Genomic DNA, 11,616 nt, shown 5'->3' on the forward strand with positions numbered 1-11,616 from the left:
TTTCTTCTCCCCTACCTAGCCTTTTGTTATTTAAAAGCACTTTATGATTCAGGACAGTAACCACATTACAGTGAGAATTTCATAGATTAAGATATCCCCAGACAGCTAATATTTTACCTTTTTTAGAATGCAATTCTTATTCATGGATCTTAAAAGATCTGTTAATTCCGTGGTCACTATGAAGAAGTACCTATGGAGCATTTAAAAATGCAGTAACAATTACTAAATAGAATAGGAGGCTGAGTTAGAGGATAGTGGTCATCACTGTCATCATGTGCTGTTGATGGATTACTGGATTGTGCTTGCTGAAAACGTGCTACTGCGTTAGCATAATGTGATATGGAATATCCTGTTATGCAATAGGAGTGATCTTGCAGTTTGGAAAGATTTTGGGTAAGACTTCCTGCTGGAATATATACTCATCACTCTGTTGAAGTCATTGCAGCTGTTATAATTCAAATGGGCTGAGATTTGTTCCCTTGTCTTGAAGCAGACAAGGACAAAGTAATGCCTAATGTTAGGGCAGCATTCAGCACATGGTTGAAGTTGAGCAGAAAGGGGCTTTATGCTGAATTTCTGAGCAGGATGTTTTTTTCCTTTGTGCTCTGTCTTGAACTGTTTGCAATGTAAAACTTGTGTCCCAGTGCATGGCTGGGATTTCCCTGTGAGCAGTGTCTGGGGCTGGCATCTGTCTGATTGTTTTAACCTTATCAACAACACATGCTGGAAAACTTTTTGTCCTATTCTGGAAAAAGGTGCCATTCCATAGCAAGTTAGCTCAGCCAAAGTAATTTAACTGGACTATACACAGATAAGTAAGTTTGGCATTTTTAGCCCAATTTAAAGACAGCAGATTTTGTGCAGGCATTTTAAGTTATCTGATGAGCCACTGAGATGAAATATCATAAAGATACATAACTGAGGCTGAGAAAAGACTCAATAGCAGTGGGGTGTATTGTACAATGTGAAAAGGATGTTTATATCCAAACATCACACGCACAACTGAACATGAATTCACATTAGATCAACTTGAACTTCAAACATACATTTATTAGATACAGATTGAACAACTGCTTTTTAGGTAGTGAAGTACTGATATCACAAAGGTTTTAATCTGATGAAATATCCGACTTCTAAAAACCCAAACATGGCTAATATTTTCAGCAGCTTTTTGAACAGCAACACCTGAGCACAGGTGATGATACTTAATAGTCTGTTATTATTAATGTCTTTTTTGGTCTTATTACTTTCTGTATCTTTAGTGGCATGTCAGTTTTGCCATGACAAGCCCTGTAGAAATTTGTAATGAGTGAAGCTGAAGACATGAATCCACTTCTCTGCTACTGACATTGTAATACTTCATTACAGAGCATCGACAGAGCATATGAGGTGCATGCTGGTGCCCAGGACTCAGGGTCAATAAGCGTGTACACAGTCACCACATTCCCTGTGCACGTGGCCTCTGCCCAGCTGAACAAGTAGTTGTCACTCACATAGCAGCTCTTTCCACCAAGCACAGTGGAGGAATTCATGAGCAAAGGCTGAAGGAAAAGCTACGGAAGAAGTGACTATGGGAATAATGGGAAATTTATGCATGAGTCAATGGTTATCCCACAGACCATCTTCCATTCACTATGGAATACTTCTTTCTCATCTGATGAAGTGACATCTGGTTAGTATATTTGCCGGATTATTTAGTTCTCTGCATCACTTGGAGCAATGTAATCTCTCTAATTGGTACGCAGAATTTTTTCCAGTATGGTTAAAATAGCAGATTCTGTGTTTAGCTTCTTTTATGGTTGTTTTTGCTATCAGCCCCAGAAATCATGCAAAAGAAATGATTTTGTCTAATTTTGGTTTTATTCATTCACAGACTCACCATATTTGCAGCCTTTGAAATAATATTTAGGTCTACATATAGAGGAAATAAAATGCCTTAATTAATTTTCTGCATCACTGAGATGGAGTTTCAGTCAAATGGGGAAGGCGGATGTCAGAGCAAGCCATCCTAGAACCAAGCCTCCAGCACTATTTGGGAGCAAAAGGTAAAATGAGACAGTAGATGAGATGCAAATGCTAATTATAAGAGCTTTTTGGATGAGATAAGCAAATCTCCTTGTAATCTTAAATAAATCTGAAGCTTTCATGCTGTGTTCTCACCCCATCCTGAGTCCATCATGCATTTGCATTTTATTTCTGAAAACATTCCTCACTGCATTTTGATGCTTCAGGCAACAGGAGATGAAAAGACTTTTCTTTAGTGTTAGTTGTTAAAACCCTAAAGGTTATTTCCTGAAGATAAGAAGGTGGTCTCTGCCTTCACAATAGCACAGATTTTCTTTAGTATAAACAGACCTGTTTTTAAAGGCTAGCTAGTAATGATCCCCTCAAAGATGTCTGGGTCTTTCAGAGGTAGACCTACAAATCCATCACTTGGCTGGAAAAGCTCTTCATCAGGAACATGCTCCAAAAAGGAAGACTTGGAGACTGAGTAATAATGTGAGTGTGCTAGAGGTAAAGTAAGCAGGGTGGTATCATGGGTTTTCGTTGGGCTTTTTTGTTGTGTTTTCCTTTTTTGCTATAAGTGGCTGTATTATAGCATGGATACTACTGATGGGATTAATATTTCTCAACAGATTGTATATGCAGTGTTAGACTTTCTCATACTCTACTTTAATTTCCTCAGGAGGCTTTTATTCCGGTCTGTCTAAACAGTTTAGCAACATTCATTAGGCCTCCTGACACCTCAGCTATTGATTAAGAGAGCTTTCGATGCCCACTTCACAGAAGCGGTCATCCTGAAACGCATTTAGTTGGTGAGAAGTGGGCAGAAAGGGCTGAAGTATCCCAGGTTCCAGGACAGCAACAGACATCATAAAGAGGTTAAGAAAAAATTTCCTTTGCATAAGGACAAAACTGAAAGTGGTGATTTTGAAGAGCTTGGAAATAAAAAGACATGACAATAGTCTTCTAATTCTCAAAAAGTCTGCAAAGAAGGGGTGTCTGAAATATTGTCCAAGTCACCAAAGGGGCAAGAAAAGTGCCTGGCTCCACATGCAGCAAAGGTTTAAATTAGAGATTTGGAAAAGCTTCCTAACGAAGGATACTTAATTACTGAGTCTGGCTGCTGAGGAAAGTTGTAAAGTCTAAGTTATAAAGGACCAATTAGAGTAACACCTGTCTGGAATGGGCACAGCAGGATTCTGCTTCCATGCAGTGAAAATGGACTTAAAGTCTCTATCATGCTGTGGTGCTATTTTGTATCCCCCCAAAACCCCACTCTGGTCCCAAGATTTCATTTTTGCTAGACACATATGTTCCTAGACTGTATGCAGGTCGTCTAAGCTCAGCTGTGAGTGCGTTCAGTCTGTCTCACTTCCATAGCACTAGCCTGTCTGGGAAAAAAAAACCACACTGTAAACCCAAATTATGTGAGATCAAAGTCATCTCATGAGGAAGTCATGCAGATTGAAATTAATTTCATTATTCTGAGTAGAGCAGCCAGTGTTCCCTAGGGAAAAATGCATCTTCTTGCCTCTTGAGCTGGTACCCTAGCTGACCTAGGAATGTTGGAGAGAGGGTATTTCCCTACAGTCCTCAGTGAGGTATGCAAACGTTCTCCTGGTTTCCACAGACACTGTGAATGCATTAACTTTGAATGGTTCCCTGAACTGACTGATTCGGTTTCTTGGTGCATTGTATGAGATGTTTGGATATGCATTCACAACTCTGGATTCCTCTCTGAAAGCCAGGATCCTTCATGCCGAAGTCAGTGCTGCTTCCTAGGGTTCTAAATCCCTGAATTTAGTCTTAGTCATGAGTTGCAAGAATGCTATCCAGCATTGTAAGTAAGTCAGCAGCATCCCCCAAATAAGATGATAAAGCAGCTGTGTTGGCTCTAGAGCAGCTTAACTTTAAGCTTCTGAGTATGATGAATTATTGTTTAAGGAGATGTATTCATAATTCTGTTCCTTCCAAGCAGGTGGTTGATATTTTGAGAGCCCTGCTGTATCAGCACTATGTATATTTGGCACAGAAACTGCATGAATATTATAAATTCTATGTTTAATTGGGTCTCATAAAGAAATCCTCTAAATCATAGTCATCCCATCAAACAAAACAGGAAATTGACATGGTGAGGTATTCCGTAACATCACTTCTTTTTTCCCCTAAAGGTTAGACAAAACTTTGTTATTTTCTTAGAAGAAAAAAAGATGAGAGAGTCAAGTATCTTTGATGTAGTCCTATTTATCTGAAAGTAACAGAAAATCCTAATTCTTAGCACAGAAATCAAGTAATGTGAGAAAGTACTTTTATATACAACACCAAGCCTCCCTGAGCTAGCACTCAGCCAAAAAAAGCTCTCTGTTTAGGCTTTCAGCAAGACCACAGTGCCACTATTCATTCAGGTTGCATCCTATCTTTCCAGCTTCTTTATATCTTCCTTGAAATATTTCTGTATCTCTGTCTCATGTATTTTTGGCATAAAATACCACAGTATCATCGGCTATACATTAGGTGGTAATACTCCTTCATTGACATTTGTGACTGTTAGGTGGCATTGTATGGTGGGGGGTGAGAGTTGCTGTTGTTTCAACATACTGGGGCTGCAAAAATCCTAATGTGCTCTGTTTTTCCTGAATAAGAGTTCTTTCCATAGAACTATGAGGCTATGATAAAGGGACTGTCATAATAAATAATAGAGAGACAGCTCAAACGTGTGTGAGTCTTACCTAATAAATAAGGGTAAAATACACGTACCAATGCAAGTAGAAGGAGATTTATATTTAGTTTCCTTAAGTGGTTTTGAATCTGTACATGACTGAAAGTGCTTTCATTGTTAACGTATTGACTTCTCCATGCCATTTGATTCAAGTGAAGTACTATTTGCACCTATTTTATCTATAGTACCTCTATTACATCAAATCAAACCAGAGGCAAGAGACTTGTACTAAAGGAATGCAGTTCCTTAGTCAGCTGTATCTGGCAAACTGAATAGAGGGATTGGGGGTTGATTTTGGCACCTGACCTGCTTTGGCATCTTTTGCCTGCAGAGAGTTTGTCATGGGAGACAATAGCTTGCTACAAGGAGCAAGAGAGAGGCCAGTGAGCCTGCTGGAACACTCACTAAAACTTGTGCATGACTGCATTTTCTTGACAGGCTGCTTCAAGTGCTCTCTAGAGTTATTTGATCTGGTCCTCCACACCCTGTTCACACAGCTTCTCTATACTGCTCTTACTGTGGAATTCATCACAGGCTATTTTATCTGGGTGACAGCTGAGCATACACAGGGTTTCGAGTCCATGCAGTGCATCTACAAATAGTCAGACTGCTGTACAAGGTCCCTGGCCTTGCTTATCAGAGTGGAACGGCTGGGAGTGCCTTTCTTGATAGGCCAAGGTGATCCTGAAGCATTGCACCCCAGGCAATTGTGAGTCCTAGCATGCAATAGGCAATCCGTGCACTTACTTGTCACATGTGAGGGAAAGGTCCTATTTGAGATTGTTTGCAGATCTGTGTTGAAAAAGCCTCTTTGATACAAGCGGATTGTCCAGGTATGGCAGGAACTGTGATAACATTTGAACATGACAACTGTGTTGCACAGTACAATAGCAATGTTAAAGAAAAGCCACTCACATTAGCAGCTCTCATGCTGAGTGTAAGGGAAACCCCAGAGCAAAGGGCGATCTTCACTCCATCTGCCCCGGTTTTCGTCCTCTAGCACAAATGAAAGCTAGTGACAAGTTGCAGTTGTGTCTTTCAGAGATGTCTATTTTGATCTTGTTCAGCAGCAACGTGTACCCCAAATCCATAAATCTGCAGACGTTTCAGGAAGAAAAAATTACAGGGGATCAAAAGGAAGCTGGCAAGAGGACAAGCAGGGGAAATGATGCCTGCTGCTGGCTTTCAGTTTGCTTAGGGAAGTGGGAAATGGGCAGCACAATCTGAGAAATGAATACAGTTACACTTAGTAATATATGTGGTTTACTGTTTTTTCCCTCTTATCCAAAATGATCCAAGACAAAAATTGGCCCAACAGCTCACTGTGGGGGAGCAGGAGTGCTGTTTCATGCACCAAAGGGTTCACTGCAAGTATGAATAACTATAAAATTAAGTAATAGTGACTAAGATCCTTTGAGCAGGCAGGATTTTACGAACATGGGTGAAGGAGAGCTGAAATGTATTGGAAAGACCATGCCCAAATGGAATTTTCACATTTTTCCATTACACAGAAGAAAATATGTTGGCCACCAGAAAACAGACTGAGCTTTATTGCAATAGAAGTCAAGAAGTAACACTCTGAAGTCATTGGTATAAGCTAATTAGGTATGAATATACTTTAATACGCTAACTAATACCTGCGCATGGTTTCCTGTCGATTTAAGGGGGACTATTTGTACAGCAAATTACTGCTGTGTGGGAGTAAGTCTATGAGTATCCAGGTTTCTGCTAAAATAAGATTTCATGTCCATTAGACTATCCAGCAACAGGAAATCTCTCAGGCGCTGCAGTTTAGGTGAAGATTCAGCTCTTGGAGTAGAATCCATTTAACTTTGGATTTGGAAAGGACAATGCTGGAAGTTAGGGAGCAGCAGATTTATGTGTCACTGAATTATAATGTGGAGGATATTTCACAAATAACCTGTCCTCTGAAACTGCTGACTGTAAGATGCTTTAGGAATAGTCACATTTTGCCACAAGTACAGAAAGCTCATCTTATCAGATGACTTAACAATGCATCTCACTTGCATAAATGAAACATTTATGTTCTCATTACAATTATGAGAACATCTTTCAGTTATTATGCTACCTGGCAGCAAGGTGAAGGGTATTGATCCAGGCCTATGGTTTGTTTACAAACCATATTTATATCATGACTCTTAGTGAGAGCCTTTTTGGGGAAAAAACAGAGGATATGAAATGCTCTTAGACATTTGTCCTGGGTTCAGCAGTAGCAGTCATTTCTCTCCTTCTTAGTAGCTGGTGCAGGGCTGTGTTTTTGACTTTCAGCCTGGGAACAGCACTGATAACACCGATGTTTTTAGTTGCTGCTCAGTAATGTTTACTCTGATCAAGGACTTTCTGAGTCTCATGCTCTGCCAGGGAGGAGGGGAAGCCCGGAGGAAGCAGAGACAGGACACCTGACCCCAACTAGCCAAAGAGGTATTTCATACCACAGCACGTCATGCCCACTATATAAACTGGGGACAGACACCCTGCTCAAGTCAGGCTGGGTATCAGTCAGCTGGTGGTGAGTGGTTGTATTCTCCTCCCTTATTATTTCACTTATTATTATTGGTGGTAGCAGCAGTGGTTTGTGTTATACCTTAGTTACTGGACTGTTCGTATCTCAGCCCATGGGAGTTACATTCTTTCGATTCTCCTCCCCATCCCTTTGGGAAAAAGTGAAGAAGGTGGAGAGTGAGCAAGCGGCTGCATGGTTCTGGGTTGTTGGCTGGGCTTAAATCATAGCAGCATTAAACAAATGGCTTCATAAAAAAAAAAAAATGCTTTGAAGTAAAATGTTCAAAATGTCTTAAGAACAAGGAAAAACAAGCACTTGGGTCAGTGAACTGCTCTGAAGCAAACTATTTCATATTGCTGTCATAATAGGAGCTTAAGCAAGGGGCAATCTCCCTTAAGAAAAACAAAATGAGAAATCATGGGCAGCCACTCCTACTCCAAAGAGTTTCATGTGGTTTATGCATGGGAAACTGAGAGAGGCTGAGTATTTCCCCTGTGAATCACAGAGCCCTGGCTGGCATTGGGAACAGATTCAAGATTTCCACATTCTCTATTCAGTCGTGCCATTCTTTCCCCAAAAGCTAGGTCCAACCCTGGGTCTGTAACTATGCTAAAGTCTCCAAACTATAGCTTTGGTAACTTTTCCAATGCTATAAAGCATTTACTCCCGACCTGTTCTCTTACCTTCAAAGAGGCAAACCAACAGTATGCCCTGGGACACCATCTTCTCAATTCTCTTTCCACCGTTGCTCTTCTTGCAGCCAATTTTATTGGTATTGGATGGAAAGAATTGTCTGTAAGCAGGGACAACGCTATTGCAGGTAAATTTAAAGAAGGAAAAAAATAAGTTTCACAGCTGGAAGTACTGCTGAGAAACTTGAGATCTGTTACTACTTAGGCAGAAGACCTCGCACCAATGTCCTTTTAAAATACTGCAAAATGCATGCTGCTCTGCAGCCACCAATTCCAACAGCAAGTGGGCAGCCATCGAGAACATGACTAAGTGCTGCCTGCCTCTTCTCAAAGGGTGATTTGTTTCCACTAATGCAGAAAATGAGTATTGTTCTATTTTGTTTCTGTGTCTTTTCATGTATGCAGCTATCAATGGACTATCTGGGCTCTTTCACATCTCAGAAATGGTTTCGTCCTATTATCACTCTATAGCATTGAATTTTAACATCATGATTTCATTTGTTGCAGCATTTATGGCATTCAGTTGTCCTCTTTTTCTGAGGTTTAGAGAGTTGTTTTATTTCCTCAAACTCAGTGACAAAATCTACCCAAAGCCAGAGCTGTTCCTTGTGTTCTAAATACACACATGAAAAATACCAGCCAATTAGTGCTAAATTCAAATGCGAAAGGAATAGCCATTATTTTTAGGTTATATGTACACACCACTTGCTTCCTTTACCATTTCTGAAGAAAGATCAGCCGCTGCGTGCTCTTAGTACCACTGAGAATACTAAAAAAAGCTGTCACAAAATGATATCTTGATAAAACAAGACGACCTTTAAAATTGAAGCTGTGGAAGCAAACCAGCTAAAAAATGGTTCCAAATGCACACAAAAAGCTCTGCAATGAAAGGAAAATTGATTACTCTCATATTCTTAATTATATTAAATGATTGATACAATTAAAGTAGGTATTTTAAAACAGAGGGACTTCAGAATGTGCTGGCTACACTATTCATTTCTGAGTGAACTTTTGTTTTTTCCATATAGGAAACAATGCTGGAGGTTTTTGATTTACACATGCTTTTGATTTTCCCACACCTACTCTAGAGCCAGGATGAACATTTTCACAGCAGTAATTGATTACTAACAGGTCACTTTAAGCCATGTGGTCTTCCCTCCATGTAATTACGGAGTGGCTCTATGTCCTTATCCATTTAAAAGGTTTCTAGCAGCAGACAACAGCTGGGGGTCATTCTTGTTACTCCTGAGTAATCTTGTTTGGTACAAAATATCAGAATCTGCAAAGGAGCCATCCACTATTTCAAGGTTTCTGTGCACAGAAGCTCTCACACAGAAAAGAGGAATCATTAAAAAATCATGACAACCCCCAAATGTGTGCTAGCATCAACTGTATTTTCTTCTCTCCACATTCTAGTCTTGATATTGCAATTACACACAAGTGGACATAAAGAGTTTGAGGCAGGGTCAGATTTTAGTTATGTTTTTGCATAATGCCTTAGAAAATGAATTCCTAATCCCTGATTCTGGCTGGGTAGGTCATCTGCCCTAAATATAACAAATAACATGAAAATTCAGGCTTTGCTGCTGTTGAAAAGAAATGAGATACTGTGAGGATGAGCAGAGTTGAGGGGAGGGTGCGTGACCTTTTCAGTAATCCCAGTTTGGATCTATAGATTAGTTCTATTTTTTTTGAATATATTACCACAAAAAAACCCACCAAACTAAAATGAGTCAGAAAATTCACAGCATCAGAATTACAGGGTTAAAATTTGAATTAGGTAGTGGAAACAACTCAGTGGGAGGGGGGCTGTTGTTAATTGAATCGAAATCCTGCTCACAGCTAAACATCTTGTGAAACATCCAGCTATGTTTTAAATGTTAGTCACATTCAGGAAGGCTTTCTTGGCTTGCATGGATTGGAAAGGCAGGTGGAGGGTAATGAAGTGACTGAAATGGGAAGTTAAGACCCCCATCTGTTGACAACTGCAGGCTTCCCATGGCCAAGGAACTGAAGCAGGAAAATCTTGCCCAGAGTGTGACATGGCAGGAAACAAATAAGGTTTCTTGTGCACTCCACATTAGTTACTTTTGAAAGACCTGGGATTGAATCACAAGTAACTAGCTGATCAAAATATCCATTATATCCTACCTTCACATTCACTAGTATTGGCATAAAGTTTTTTCTGGGAAAAAAAAATTAATATTGATGTCCTTCAGTTGAGCTGTTGGTGAACTGAAATCACCATACTCTTTCTGGATTCAGGGAACTCCTTGGATGAAATCCTATTGCTTGCTTTCTTTTTCCTGGAAGGATTTCTCCCACTTTTCCTCCCTCTGAGCCCCATGCTATACCCTGAACTCCTGCTTAGCCAAATGAAACTCACCAATGGGATTGCAAAGGGGAGAAAGACAGACTGTTTATCTGAAAAACTACCTAAGAAAAGAGTAGGAAAATTCTGGTTTCTCCATTCCAGGGCAATAAGGAGAGGAAAAGAGGGTTCCCACGACCCAAAACTGTACAAAAGATCAATTTTTACCTCAACAGGAGGGAATCCCTGATGTCTCTTTTCCTGCTGGGCTTTCTGTTTCTCAGGGCCACATGCAAAATCATTTGCTTACCTGTCCCAGGAGACTGAAGGCTAGAGCAAACTTCCCATGCAAAGGGGGTCTGAACGTGGTGCTATTTTCCTACTAAAAGGGGATTTGAGATTTTCAGCCCCCAAAACTTGGTGGTTCCCACAGTCCTTTGAATGTGGGACAGTTAGCAGGCAACCAAAACTTAATCTTCCTTGAAAGGCCAAAATTTCCACCTTGAATTTCTTTCTTTGTCCCTATCCTATTTGTATCTGTGTTTAATAGCAAAGGGAAAACAAAGAGAGGGAGTTACTTGAAGAATTTGAATTGGGATGTCTTTACTGTCTTCAGCTTAATCCATTTAAGAACATCAATATTAAATCAGGGAAAAATCTCTGATGAATACACAGGGATTTCCAAAGCAAATGTTGCATGCACAATTCAAGATTTTTACTCAGGGTCTGATTCTGAGAAGTATGGCAAGCATCCAGTATCCCTTTCCAATACAAGTTTAAAGTGAAGGAGTCTAATAAGCAACTCTGAGATGATAACATTAACTTTTTGATGTTAAAATTCTGATTAACTCTTCCTGTCTGGGGACGAGCAGTTTGTGTTGCCTTTTAGTAAAAAATAAGTAATGTTAAAGAAGTATTTGTTATTAACATCATTGCCAGGGAGCTCTGGAAATACTGAAGAATAAATGGTCCTTGCCACGGATACTACTTTGAATTAATAAATTAGGAATAGGTTTTCCCAGGAATTTACTGACAGTCTCACAGAAACACCCTCCAACTTCTTGGATAACCACAACCCATATAACTAACCTGTTTTTCTTAACCTCAGAGCTGATTGTGTATGGCACACAAATCATCCCTGAAACTAGACTGGTACATACTCAGATTAATGTATTTTTTTGATCTATGTACCTTAGTGCTTCATACAGCTCCATCTTCTTTATAAAACTATCATTAATTTATCTGAAGTAGCAGCTTCTTCTCTTTTGCCAGTGCTACCTGTTCGCTATGTTATGCTATCAGATTGACTGACTGGAGTGCAGTCCCTTGGCCTTACATAGTGGAAGAAAATAAATGGTTGCCTTTG

General features: G+C 39.8%; 2 long non-coding RNA genes across 2 annotated transcripts; one reads left to right on the forward strand and one right to left on the reverse strand.

The window, feature by feature from the left end:
* Positions 1-566: 566 nt before the first annotated feature.
* LOC133279734 (uncharacterized) lies at positions 567-4,680 on the forward strand. Its single transcript, XR_009746964.1, has 3 exons — positions 567-1,389; positions 1,874-2,045; positions 3,635-4,680. It is a non-coding gene; the product is annotated as an uncharacterized LOC133279734 (long non-coding RNA).
* Positions 4,681-8,824: 4,144 nt separating this feature from the next.
* Positions 8,825-10,488, reverse strand: LOC133279646 (uncharacterized). The gene is made up of 2 exons (XR_009746938.1): positions 9,664-10,488; positions 8,825-9,608 (listed from the first exon to the last, which is right to left on the reverse strand). It is a non-coding gene; the product is annotated as an uncharacterized LOC133279646 (long non-coding RNA).
* Between the last annotated feature and the right edge of the window lie 1,128 nt (positions 10,489-11,616).

This window comes from Pezoporus flaviventris, unplaced genomic scaffold (assembly GCF_033815535.1).
Source record: "Pezoporus flaviventris isolate CSIRO_AGI_PZ_B2104156 unplaced genomic scaffold, CSIRO_AGI_Pfla_v1 ptg000078l, whole genome shotgun sequence".
NCBI classification, from domain to species: Eukaryota; Metazoa; Chordata; class Aves; order Psittaciformes; family Psittacidae; genus Pezoporus; species Pezoporus flaviventris.